The sequence below is a fragment of the Dermacentor andersoni genome, chromosome 3 (genome assembly GCF_023375885.2).
Source record: "Dermacentor andersoni chromosome 3, qqDerAnde1_hic_scaffold, whole genome shotgun sequence".
Classification (NCBI taxonomy): domain Eukaryota; kingdom Metazoa; phylum Arthropoda; class Arachnida; order Ixodida; family Ixodidae; genus Dermacentor; species Dermacentor andersoni.
Genome location: NC_092816.1, coordinates 223,907,889 through 223,921,828, shown reverse-complemented (window position 1 = coordinate 223,921,828; position 13,940 = coordinate 223,907,889). Strand labels below are relative to the sequence as shown.

At 45.5% G+C, this 13,940-nt stretch overlaps 2 long non-coding RNA genes across 2 annotated transcripts; one reads left to right on the top strand and one right to left on the bottom strand.

Annotated features, from left to right (window-relative positions):
• The first annotated feature begins 3,333 nt into the window (after positions 1-3,333).
• LOC140216838 (uncharacterized) lies at positions 3,334-8,441 on the top strand. The gene is made up of 3 exons (XR_011893544.1): positions 3,334-3,744; positions 3,814-3,982; positions 8,276-8,441. It is a non-coding gene; the product is annotated as an uncharacterized lncRNA (long non-coding RNA).
• Positions 8,442-9,094: 653 nt separating this feature from the next.
• On the bottom strand, positions 9,095-13,130 carry LOC129386676 (uncharacterized). Its single transcript, XR_011893545.1, has 3 exons — positions 12,922-13,130; positions 11,833-11,909; positions 9,095-9,353 (listed from the first exon to the last, which is right to left on the bottom strand). It is a non-coding gene; the product is annotated as an uncharacterized lncRNA (long non-coding RNA).
• Between the last annotated feature and the right edge of the window lie 810 nt (positions 13,131-13,940).

Here is a 13,940-nt window from a genome sequence, read left to right as displayed (position 1 = left end):
TCACTTTTATACAGCATCTTTACAGCACTACCAGGCCGGGTAGTTTGGCGGAAAGAACGCAACAGCTTATACGGCCGTCAGCTGCGTCTTCCTTGCGGGTGTCATAATTATCCTAATCTCCGCATCAACGTCGTGCAAGTTCGCATACAGGTATCTGTATCTGAACCATATGTGCCAGCTTAATACACGTGTAGTGAAATTATGATAACCACTGTGTGTTATCAAACGTATTGGTTTTGCAAATGCGCATTACAGCTGACGGAACGACATACTGTAAGTGAAGCACAAGAGAACAAGGACAAAAGGAGGATACAACACTTGAAGAAATGAAGAATTAGTAGGCGTACAGCAAACAAGCGATGACGGAGAACACACAATGATGCATCAGGTGTTCTGTGACATCGGTTTGCGTACTTACGGTGTTATGGGGCTCTTGCATTGCCCAGGGGGCGCTGCGAAAAAGGTGCTAAAGAGCGCCCTCTGTCCTAAAATGGGTCGTACCAAGCTCGGTCGTCTGCTTCGGAAAGCACGTTTACAATATGGACCCGCCACTCGGTTGTGTTGTATCACGGCCTGCAGCGAATATCGGGCGCCGAAGATTTTTTTCAGGGGTGGCACGCTGCGTAAAGGCAAGAAATGATGCAGTGCCAAATACGTGTACGCCGTTCAAGAATTAAGCGGCGAAGTTTTAGCGCAGTGCCAATCACAAGTGAAGCGAGTTGCGTACGAAGTGGAACTTCAGGTAAGGTTTGCACGCTGCTAGATTCAGGCGCACAAACGCGAGGAAATGCTTGCTATAAATGAATCCACAGCAGCGATAAGCAGACATCATGTGTACGGAACTGCTCGAGCACACGACGGTACGCGCCGCGATGTACGAACTGCTCGAGCGCACGATCGTACGCGCCGCGACGGCAGCGGTCTTTCGACATGCCGCTATAAACGGCGGGCCTCCTGCAATCTTTGTTGACTGCATGCCGCTAAACAAGTAGTTATGCCTGCGTTGTAGCAGCTACCATCTGTCCCTTTTGGTAACTGGTAATAACTGATGCAATGCATATGAGCTCGCACGTACGTGCGAATCGCGCTGCAGCGCGAGCTCGTGCGCTGCTCGCTTGATGTAGCTTTTAATGACAGCGCGCGAACATCGATCTGCTGTAATCAATACTACCTTGTTGCGCTGCCTCAACATGCTGGCTTGAGGTCAAGTATGAGCACATTTAACTCTCTAACCTGTGCTGCTCGTAGTGGGGTAGTGAATTGTCACCGAATCAGCCCAGCCATTTGTGGTCATTTGCACACACCTGGTCACTTCACCACTTCGCATCGGTCGAATTGTTAATTGTCACTGTGGCCGGGTCTCGAATCGTGCATTACCAGCCATGCCTGCTGCTATGTGGTCTGCTGTCGGGACTGTAGGTGCAGAAGACCGAAATTTAGAACGCAGATAATCAAGCAAGCTTCAAGACAGGCGAAGCAGTCAGCATGGCGCGAAGTTTCGCTTACTCAGCGCGACGAACTGCAGCTATGCAGCGCGCCCGACGCTCCACTTCGTGAGGCCTTGAAGGAAAACGGTAGAATTTGATGTTGGGATTCAGGCCTTCTTGTTCATGGCAGCCCACGACGCAGAAGTAATGAGGGTGACGCGCCTTTTCGAGGCTGGGCTAGGTCTCTCCGGATCGGCGTCACCGATTCCTTCTGCTCCCAGCATTACGTCCCACGGCACACGGAGAGTCAGTTTTCGTTAAAGTATAGGCTGCGGCGAGCTCGCAGCGTGGTCAGCGTGGTCTGTGAGAAGTGACGAGCGTTTTCGCACTCGCAACAGGGCAGAAAAAAGTGCGAATCGACGCAAAACTCGGCCTAGAAACGTGCTTCGCCACAGCCAGGGCTCAATACGACCCAAGCTGGTACGACCCAGATGTCGTTTCCCGCGCCGCCACCAGGCGCCGCTACTATACCTCAAACTCCAGCGCAAGACGCCCATGGAGATCAACGGCATAAAAACGTACCTTCAAGCGTACTCCCTCAACCTCCGCCGCATTCATTATGATAATCAACGCCTAAACAAAATGAGGCACTATGTTTTGCCAAGAGTAGACCTCTTTACAGCAAGTCTATGTAATGACTCGCAGACGAAACCAGCATGCTTTTCGAAAATGTTTTACCGCCGTAGTATTCGAACGCCAACGGCCAGGAAACACATCGAGGCTGTCGGTGGTTAATCAAGTACAAGAACCTTGACGCTATGACTAAAAAGCAGCTTCAACAAGCAAATTTTTAATAAATCAACTGCCTATTTGCCTGAGGTAAAAAAACATCCTTAGACACCTCGATTGTTTATGTTAATGGTTTGTGTAGAGTAAAAAATACAGCATGTTTAGCGCCCCTAGCAGAGAAAGCACAAATTAAACTATTCGACCAAATTACAGTAGCTCCACTTGCGCGCTTACGCTGAAACGCGCCTCGATTGATTTTTCGCCCTCTGTGGCCATTTGTTGAACTTGAGAGTGTGCGGGGCCTGGTGTCGGCTGCTACATGACGGCCGCCAGACTACATAGACTGCAGGGAAAGGGCAGCCCCGTGTGCAGCAACTGTGCCGATGTCGAGACGCTCGGGCACCTCCTACTTCACTGTCCTGCTTTCAGTGTGGAGCGCACGGACTTGTGTTCTTCGTATCGGCGTTTGGGACTGCCTTGCGACACGACCAACGCGCTGCTTTTTCCTGTTGCCCACTCGTCTATCGTCAAGAGTGCGCTTGCGGCACTACTTGACATTTACAGTGCGACACAACTAAGAGTGCGGTTCGAGCGCGTTCGCTTATGTTCTTTCTTTTTCTTTTTTTGCCGCCTCCTCCTTTCCTCTCTCATCTTTTTCTCCCCACACCCCTTTCCCCGTGCAGTGCTGTTGAGGTGTCCTCCTGTGAGAGACAGTTACGGCACTGCACTTATCTCTTCCATTCTCTCTAAAATCACTTCACACACACACGGAATTGGCCGGTTAGTGTCCACTCAACGTGTAAAGGCCCGACCACGCTACCGGCACGGCAACTCGCCGCACGCAGTTTGCCGTTCGCGGGCCGCCGTGCGGCGTTCGTGTTGTCCACTTCTCTCTTCTTGTGTCCGTGTCTGCACGCCTTAGCTCTTCTTTGCATTAAGAAAGGATTTCTATATGCCTGTAGCTCAGTCGATCATAGTGGAGGCTATCCTCGGTCGCTCGGCTCAGCAGGCTCTGTAATCGGCATTTCATCGCTACTTATCATACGTCACGTTTTAGAGAAGCGTATCCCCGCAGGCTGGCTGTACCCGGTTTAGAGGCAAACCGGATGTGACGTGTGCCAGTGGCGTACTCCCTGCCCCCAGATAGGTACTTGTACGCCTAGGGAAAGACGCTGCTAGGTGCTGCTGCTAAATCCCTGTGGTTTCTGCCAGCCACATGCGGCCATTGCCGGCTCACGTAGGTTCGTTCGCGTGGTCTTGTTACGCCTCGCTGGATCGTGTTCAGTCATGCCGTCCTTGCGCGGCGTGATTGTCGGTGAGTCAGGTTAAATTCTTAAATAGGTCGCGCCTGCGCCTAATTGAGTCTATAAAAGCCTGCACATTCAGTTTTGCTAGCTACAATGCAGTGCGGCTGGCGTGAGCTGTCTCCACGATGCGCTTCGAGCGTGTCGATTTCGCCGTTCTTTATGTTGGCGTTAACGACCTTGAAAGCAACATGGATCCACAAGAAATGTGCGACAACATCAAGGTAAGTCTACTGAAATCACAAAATTTGAAACAATAAGCGCTAATAGTTGTGTTTTCTTTTAAATTTTAGGCCTTGATTGTTCAACGAGACGGCCCCCGTCGTGCTGGTTTTCAAGGTGCTCCCTCGCTGCCTAGAAGATGCTGATGCGGAATAGAAAATGCAAAAACGTCGCTTGCTCAACCGCAAATTGACGGCTACGCTGAAGCGCATGTCGTGTCTGCGGAATTTGAACCCCGAGGTATGGACCCCCTTTTTCCAGCGGCATGCCGTTACATACCGTCAGGAACACGCTTGGCTTATTTCTGACTCGGTAAAAAATGTTTCACTTTTTCTCGCTTCTCGCTGCGGAAGAAATGCGGACCGTTTGTCGTAGTTGTGTCTCCATTACAGGGTGGCATTACTGCGGTGAATAAAGCAAGTGTTGCCGTACATACTGTGCGCATTTCACCCTTTGTTGGGCGGTCGGAAAATATTGGTCCCACTTTTCAGGGCTACTTCTCTATTATGTAGCGGTGAAGTGTAATTTCTACCATTGAACATTCCTGTGTAGACGTGTTTCTGAATCACGTTAAGCACATTTTTTCGTCCATTTCTTTGTCAAACAACGCGATAGAGCGATTGCGCAGATTGTTTACTTCCCTTTCTACAATGTTTAGTTTATTCTGTCGCCTTCCTTCAAACCACCACAGCGGCAAATGGACTTTTTTTATCGAAATTCCGCGTTTTCATAATAGCTGAATTTTGGTGCGGTTAGGTGTCTAAATTTCTCGTACCCACAGCTACCAAAACAGTTGATCAAATTATTAGCATCGCGAACAAATCGCATTCCTACATATGCGAGCTGCTACATATGAGCCCTCAAGAATTTTCAAGAAGCATCTTTTTTCTAAGAACCCTTGCGATATTGGAAAGCCCTGATTGAGGATTCTCATACAAAGCATGCTCAGTAAGTATAATGAAAACATGCACAAACAATGTATAATGTACTGGGTACTCTGGCTGCTTCTAATCACATTACAGGTGACCACGAGTAGGTAGAAACGGGCCTTGAGGCTGTATAGTGGGACGTAATATTCCCACTTTTCGCTATTACTGAATCGTAGTCAGCTTTGAGATTTTACATTATGTAAAAAATGCTTCATAAAAAAAAAAGCACTTGTAATGTCTCGGACACAAAGCGGCCTGTTCTCTGCTTGCGTCTATGAAAGGGTTAAGATGCACACACTATTCAAAGGTCGCATTGAGAACTGAGTTGCAGGCGCTACTATGCTCCGCAAGCAGCAGGATACTAAAAGGAGAAATGAGCAACACCGTACTGCCTTCATTTCTTCAAACCCTTCAACAAAGCTTGAACAAGAAATGCACGCGAGGGTGTCACTACAGACAGCTGCGGCAACACCGACGCATGCGCGAGGATATAAAATGAGGTGCAGCTGTGCGGTGCACGCTGCCATGAAGTTCGAATTAGTTTCCCCCTTGCGAAACTACCGGAAAGGACATATTGCATCCATCGGTGTTAATATATTTTCTAGCATATTTTCTTGTTTTCAGCCAACATACACATCCCCGTTAAATCAAATAGATCACTGTAGATGGCGGCCACAAGCATATTACAAGGACTGTGAATTGGAAGCTGTTAGCTACCTGTGGCACAAAGTCATGCAAGGGTACACGTAGTCTTTGTGTGCACATTGATTCATGTTTTACCAATTTGACTGGCTCCTCTTGCACTCCGGCTGAATAGCAATAACACACAGGCCACTTTACGTTCGAGCTACTCAAAAGCTTGCATTAGTGAAAAACATCTAAACTTTTTCTGGTACAGCCGTGCGTTGTTCGAAGTGTCTCAATGCATTGGAGTGATTGAACAGGCACATATTGGCTGTACCACTTGGATTTCAGCGTGCATGCGTTGGCTGGACAAAAAATTCTACCATATTTTACCTCCAAACTTTTGCTCACGATTGGAAAGCGCTGTTTCTGTTGTAAATAGGTGTGGCTTGCACACAAGGTATGTGCATGCTAAGTGTCTTGGTAAAGAAAAGTAAAGGTATGCTGCATGAACAGAAGGTGCTGCAGCCACATAACCTGACCTTTGATCTTCATTATGCTCACAGATTGAAGGGATGGAACTAAGTGCGTGTCTTTTAGATGCTTGATTTCAGCCAGTTAAATTTGCCAACATGGGGATTCAAACCACTGGTGTCCATCTGCTGTTGGGCTGAACTCTCAATTTAGTGAGACTACTAACTACTGCGTTCATTGGTGCAGACAGATATCAAGTCCGTTGTAGCTCGGCATTACTGTATTCTGTCACCAAAATGCTAGAGAACCACTTGAGATCCTTCGATGTCAGCATCCTCATTATCAGTGGGCACCCCATAAAAAAAATAGGTCAACTTTGGCTGGTATCCTTGCAAGTGTGAGAAGGCTAGGCCACAGAAACTCGTTTTTCTGATTTGTGCACTATTCAGCCACGTTAAAATGTGGGGAGCCTAGACATCTAAAAGACGAGGAGCAAGCAAATTGAATGCAGCTACCAAGCAAAAAATGTGGAAGCGTAAGCTGTTGATTTTTTACTCTAAAGGCACGTTCACACCAAAGACGGAGCGGCTAAACCGGGCAAAGCTCTTGGCCAGGGGATAGAAGTAGGCGTTAAACGAGGCGGCAAGCCCGATCGCTTGCGGACCACTTTTCCCGCCCGCCAGAGCTGTCCGATTTGCCGCGGCCAATCAGAACACCAGACGACGCTGGCGGGTGCTGCGCGATAAGGATGGACGACCGGTGCCACGAGACGGCGACAAGTGCGCCACGAAAACGTTAGATGCTCCGCCTCGGCGGTGCGGGCGGCCAGGCAAGCCGTCCAGTATACAGGGTGTTTCAGCTAACTAGTGCCGAGGCACAAAGAAACAACTAGCTGCTGTGGTTATTTTTTCAGGACAAAAGAAAGTGCACAAAATCGAAAAAAGTACCATGCAACTATGCACTTGTTAGCAGTGACGAACAAATGAACAATGCGGCATGCAGACAGGATGTAAAAAATATGCAGATCCGACACACTGTGAAAATTATGTAAGCAGCTTTCTTTGCTGCTTGTGTTCATTGATGGCATTTGGCAGTGATATGTTAAATGTTACCTCGCATGCACCACTTGTGTTCGTAGTACACAGAGCTCATAGGCAGACGTGCGCTCCGATGCTCAAGGTGGTGCTGTGCACCATCCATATCCTGTGAGAGTAGTGGCACTGTCATTCCCTCACACGGCGCATCGCATGGCGGGTGAGGTAGAGAAATCCGTTTATTGAATCCTTAGGAGAAATAGTTGCTGCCACGTCCTGTGCCCGACAGAGCAGCACCTGCTGGCCACACAGGCTTCTGTCATGCAGCATGGCCTCCCAGTGTTGTAGTGCAGGGAGATTGAAGTTTTGATGCTGAACCACCACTTGCATACTGTCCTTTTGACGCCGTGGTGCTGTATTGCAGCTTTGCATCTGCACATCCTGTCTCAATTGTTGGCATGGACACACTTTCCGTGTTTATTTTTTCAGAAATAGCATAAACATGCCATACCACACCTTGAACTATCATTATAATATTTTTAGTTTGCCACTACAACTGTCACCATGTCTAGATGTAGTATTTTTCTTTTAAAGAGACTCTATACGAAGGATGCTTTCTGATGGCATCTTTACCTTCTCGTATGATCATTCAGCAAGCACAAAGTGCTGCAGCTTCTGCAATGCTTGTCTATTCCTTCCAGGCACACTACTGTCAATGTATCATTAGCGCTGAAATAGAATACCGCCCGTTGCTCAAAGCAGCTTCAATATAGATTCCAATCGGAAGAATAGGCAGACTTGTGGCAGTATACAACTTTCTATAGCCATAAAAGGCAAGCTAGCATAGTGGGGCATCTCAATGCTTGTAAAAGCATTCAACTGCATGTATCTCCAAATAATTAAGCTCAAGCAGACACTGCCAAAATTCGTGCTTCTCATGGTGAGTCGGTGCGGGAACTTGAAGGTGTCGCTTTTCCTTCATTTTTGTGTCTCTTATGGTTTTGCTAAGGCTCTTGCCACAGCAAAATTCCTCTTGTGGTATTTTAGAAGGGTAATTTAATAATCACCTAGGCGATGTCATTTCCTTCATTTGGTTGCACTGTGTGCATCAGTGCAATAAATGGGTCAAACGGCTTAATACGAAATGTCGCCAGGCCATTTTGGCACGACACTTGTGGATAACATTTTGGTGTGGCTTGGGCGAGACTGAAAGAGAGAAATTGACACATACAAGCACAAAGGCCAGGCACTGTTCCCTTGTGGCCTGCACAACCACTAGAATAGCAGCTAGTCTTATCAATTCATACTGAGTATCACAAAGTGTAACATTGCAAGAACTGTAGCTTGCTTGATGAGACAAGGCACTTATAGCTGTAGCTGAAACATGTGGTGTGATCAACATGTACAAGGTTACAATACTCTACACCCTTTTTGTATTTAAGTTTTTAACTTTGCCCACAATCTGATTACAGCTTTCCAGAGTTCCTTGGAAAATCCTCCCATGCACCTGCCATGTACATTGCCCTCCTCCTCGATGTGGCGTGCAAGATGGCAGCAGCAGCTGTGGGAACAGTTGAAGAGGCGAAGAAAGGTCCACTTTATAATAGGTTGTATGTAAATAAAACTGATCGACCTCAACCGATTCGGCTTCCACTTTTGTCAAGACAATTGTCAGCAAAGCAATGGAGCAATTTCAGTAGGGCGATAGTAATAAATAGTGCATAGGAATTCTTGGAAGCCCCGTCAGCTTTCTTGCTGCTAACAAGCTGTCTTGGTGAGGTGGTTTAGGCAGGGAATGCCAATTCATGAGGGATGGTCATGGCCACCATGTTCAATGTATGTGCAGCATTAATCAGTTCTCTAGACAGAGTGCACTAATGTCACATGATACATTTTCAAACCTCGCATGCTTTCTTTGGGGCTGAGAAAATTAATGAAGCATGAAACTCAGCATGTTGCAGTTTTCAATTAACCATCACTGCATTTGTCCATTCTTGAAACAAATTTTATTGTACCAAATGCATACAGAATGAATTTGTGGAATATCCAAAGTACATTTTGCTTGTGTTGGTCAAGCAGCTGGCAGAACAAAACCACAAAGTTCCAAAGCAGAAAGGTAACACTTCTTTTGAAGTACACAACTGGCGAAACAGTGTTGCTAACACACGAGTGCAGAACTTGCTGCCGATTAAAAAAAAGGGAGCTGCTACACACCACTTCGTTCCTTGACCATTTATTTTTTTCTTTTGTGGCTGATTTTTAAAAATCCTTGCTATAGCAAATGCAGGACATCAGAAAATCAACGCACAACAGATATTGGTGCAATGGTGTAAAGTAATGAAGATATAATTTTGCATGCACATTATTTAGTCTGAAATAGAAGGATACAGCACAAACGTTACTCTTCAATCCCAATAAAAAATATGGAACTCGTGGGCTACACGAGGGCTACGGATAAATCTTGAGGGCCTCGGATTCTGTAATGTGCAGCTATACTTAAGTACACAAGCATTTTTGGATTCTGCCTCTACCTGGGTGCAGCTTTGTGACCTGGAATGAAAAGCCACAGCCATCGAGCTGCTGCAGTGGCGACATCACAGTAAAAGGTAATAGCGAAAAATTAAAACAATAATATGGCCATGCAACTTGCACATCAGATAGGTCACCTGAAGCTTCTTTTTCCAATTTTTCTGGTGTTGCATAGGACAAAAATTTTGAAAAGTGATAGTGTACGATTTTCATACATTAACAATTATGCATATCTAGTTTTTTTTTTTTTAACCATGCAGATATTTAGCAAAAAGTTTTGAGCACAGAGAGCCTGTCGTTCTTGCAAAGGAGTTTCTAGGCGAGGAGGACACACTTTGCTGCTAATGCGAGTTTCAGAAAATTAATTTTGAAAAATTCAGTCACTTTTTTATTAGTAACTTGGCGGCAGCCTTCTAAATGGCATATTTGGAGGCAGTCACATGTGAACGCACACCCTTTCTTTTTCGAAATCTCGAACATGGCACTTATTTTGAAATATTCATTATCGCGCTCAATTGAGTACAATCAAAACTTGGTGCATCCTGCTCCACATCAGGCGGCAGTGCCCTGTCAAGAAGTGTGGGACAAAGCTTAAATGATAGCCTGACACGGCACACTGATGCACATGCTTGCCAGGCAAAGTGTGTCGTATCAGCTGCTACAATGACTGGCCAAGATGTTGTTTCAGACTTTCTCAAGCCTGTTGTCGGGGGTGTTTCCATCTGATGAGGTAGCGGGACCTTCTTTTCTGCGCTCCCAGCACACTCGGTTCCAATATTGCCTCGATTTACCAGTGAAATTCAATGATGAATATCTTGAATTAGGTGCAACTTTCAAGATTTGTAAGAAATGAGAGTGCTATAAAATGTGACTGCCTCCAAATTTGTGGAGTTCCAAAATAGAGGAATTCCTCTGCAAGAATGCCACATTTGCTGCGCTCATAACTTTAAAACAAGAAAATCTGTATGGTAATAAAAGACACCCTGTACATATACACTGTGCATTGGAGCATTTCATGCAACCAATATTCAAGCACCTTCTGTCTACAAAGAATTCATAAAGCAAATTTATGCTTGGAATCAGTTACGAGCACTGGAAATGCAAACACTGTGATGAACCCTGGTCACATGCCAGGCATTGTGTTGCTGCTCTCTGCGTAGGGCCTATGAATAAAAACCACCTTCAACATTACACAGTAAGCTACCAATTGCTATGTGTAGGAAGACTTAGTTCTTCAAATGCAATTATGACGTAGAAATTCTAAAGCTTTTCTGATAATGTACTTTTAGTGAACAAGTACCCCAAACTTGAACAACTCTGAAGCTATAATGCCATTATTATCTGAAAGATGCACTCACATTTTTTTAACGCAGTAAGGAAACATTCATAATCGACAATGCCACCATAGACATGAGAGTCATAATATTGCACTGCGTGCAGCAAGGATAGCACAATCTCGCACAAAAGATTAGTCTCTCCCGCAGACTTTGAGGGCTTCTTTATTATGTCTCACTTATGATGCTGTGACATGGTACGAAACCATGATGACGTAACTTATGATCATTAGTTACTCTTGAATGAAAGCTTATGCACACATGCATATTCCTGCATTGTAACTCTGGAGTGCACTTACAGTAAGGACACTGTGAAAAGAAGAAAAGGCCAACAGCAAGAACCAGGCAGCGCAGTGCTGATTGCACCTTCTCGGCTGTTGTCGGTTTAAGTCACCTTCACTGCAGCAGAGTCGTGTTATGCGGCGAAGCATATTTAGCATCATGCAGTGAAGCATATCTGAAGTTAAAGGGGACACTGTTACGGGGCCCCTGCTGGTGCTTATGGTTACCCGACACTATCAGCTTAAGTACTCGTACTGTGACCTCTTCATGCATTTGGACAACACCAATCGCCATGTGAAAACCTCTGTTCACTACTAATCTTGCTAAGAGCCTAAATTGTTTCCAAACTACAAATTTCACCAAGTGGCAAACTTGGCAATGCTTCTGGAACCTCTTTTTAAAGTACTTTAATACTACCAGGATGCTTCAATGTCAAACTGGATTAAAAACCTGGGATGAGATTGGGCAAGCTTCTAGCTTTCTGACTGTTTGCTTCACCTTCTACATCAGTGAGTAGGCAGTGTTCAATAGGCGCCCCCACTTCACCAAGCAGACGACCGCTGACGAAAGCATGGTGAAGGCGAATAATGAGAGCGCAAGCAAACATTCAGAATGCAAGATCTCGCCCTTGGATTTAGAGAAAGGAAGGATAATTTCAACACCAAGGAACACCAACACTGGGCAACATTCATGCACCAGCTTTGTCAGTTTTTTGATGCTCCCACTACTTGTGCTGAAATCGTGAGAAAAGCCCAGAGAGAGTATACAATTCGAGAATCATGTACCTCTTACATTGTGGATGTCCTTGCACTGTGCTAACGCATGAACACCACCACGTCTCAAAATGATCGAATGAGACATATTAAAGGCACAAACACTGTTACCTTATACGTCCTTGGTATGCAGAACCCCAGCACCTCCACCACTTCTAAGGAACCGCTTTATTCTTGCCGAGCTAGAGCTATGGCGAGGAAGAAGCGACACACACTACGTACGGATGAGGAAGATGACGGAAAGTCACATTGCGCTCACAATATCGCTAACGTGGTAGTTTCCCAAAGGAAGCGGTCACACCACTGCGTATAAAGTGTATGCACAGGGATTCTCATACGTATTCCCTGTCCAAGGGACTGGTGACAAGCACCACAAAGCAGCACTGGTCAGGTGCATTCCAATTAAATTCTTAAGAATTGAGAAAAGGCCGATTCAACACAAAGCAACGACCTGACACCCTTGCCAACAAACCTGTTGAACTGGCATTAAGTTTCAGATATTTGCGGCCACACATATGTAAACCAATGGGCAAGGTTCTGACTGGTGTTGTAGAAGTCGCGGGGCGCTTTTTTCGTTGCGACGATAGATCGGATTCATTTACAAGTAAGGCTCCAGGAGGGCACATGTAACCGGCAAACAGAGGCCTCAGGAGAGCATTAGATTATAATCAAGGAGGCGGCAGGGTACCCAAGGGGCAGCGGAGGGATCAAAACTGGAAGCAGGTTATGTTGCCCCAACTCACGGACCACCCTGACTCCAGCCTTGTCCGCGAAAGCGGACAGCTGCTGATCTTAAAATGCGTCAGAAAATTCGGAAAGTACGACTTACACACAGCCTACAGACATCAAGATATACTACTAGCACGCGCAGGCCTCGGCGAGCCCCAACCCATGGACCAGTCCGCGTTCTAGCTCTGGTGTCCCCGTTACCGATTTGGTGTCCTGGAGACGCCGCCAATAATATGAAATAGTGACACGTTGTTACTAGTAAAAAACACGACTTAAGCCGCTAACGCTACGTTCAGCACTGCCGCGCCCAGCAACAACTTCTACAACGCCTGTGAGAACTTCACCAAGCAATGGTTGTTCTTGGCAATACTAAGAACTTGTGAATTTTGTGTACCGCTCATGCTTAACTTTGTAGTGCACTGTGGCTTAGTGAAGCACTACGATTGCGTGTAGCATACGTACACATCTTACCTGATAGACGGTGAACGGGGTCTTGTACAAATATCCGCTGAAGAAGAAAAGACTACACCTTCACATGTGTTAAAACACATGCCAAACTTGAAAAAACAGACGTACAATGAACCTCCACACGTTAAAATAGCAAAAGCATCACTTAATAGTCGAAAACTATTGAAAACTTTGCAAGCGCCATGGCAAGCGCAAATCCGCCATTGCTGCTGATGTTGATGTTGATTAGGCTGTCCCCTTGCGATCGAGTCGGCAAGCGCGTGGAAGCGCGTTTCTTTATTCAATGGAAGCGCAATTGGCGCAATGTAGCCAAAATAAACAAATAAAACTGTGAATCAACTCCAAATACACACACGCAAAAGAAAAATCGTCGGGATTCTCTATAACGACGTTTCCAACCCCTTGACCGATATTTCATACAGCTCGTTGCATTAATTAAAATACCTGCAGTGCATTGTTTTCATAACGCGCAAAAAAAATTCTGCACTTAAGCTTACCCGCACAAACACGCGGAGCAAATTCGTAGAACGCCACCAGTGCAGCCCCCACCCGCCAAGAAAATATATGACTAGTCAATAATAATAGCATATAATTATAATGTGAGCGTCGGCGCAATCAATGGAGAATTCAATTTTATTTGTTATAAAAAATCAAATGCAATGCAGTAAACAATGGATAGAATTAGGCATATAGCTTCCTGGAGTCTAAAAAAATCTGCCTTGAAACTTGACGTGGTGACACGGCAAATTGTGGGTATACGATTGAAAATAATTGCTATAGTGTGTTCGTGTATGAGTAAGCTTCTCAAAAGGAGTTTCAAGTGTTTCCATGGTATGGCAAGCTTATATCTTGATTCATCAAGTTTTTTTTATTCATGTTGTTCAATTATGTTTAAAAAGCGAATTGTAAATCCCAATGGTTTTGTTTTTTACCAGGGGAACACAGAGTTGAGCCACTGTTTTGAAACAAACTTTTATTTAAAGGTAGTTACAAGTAACACCGACACCCTCGCTCATGAAAAT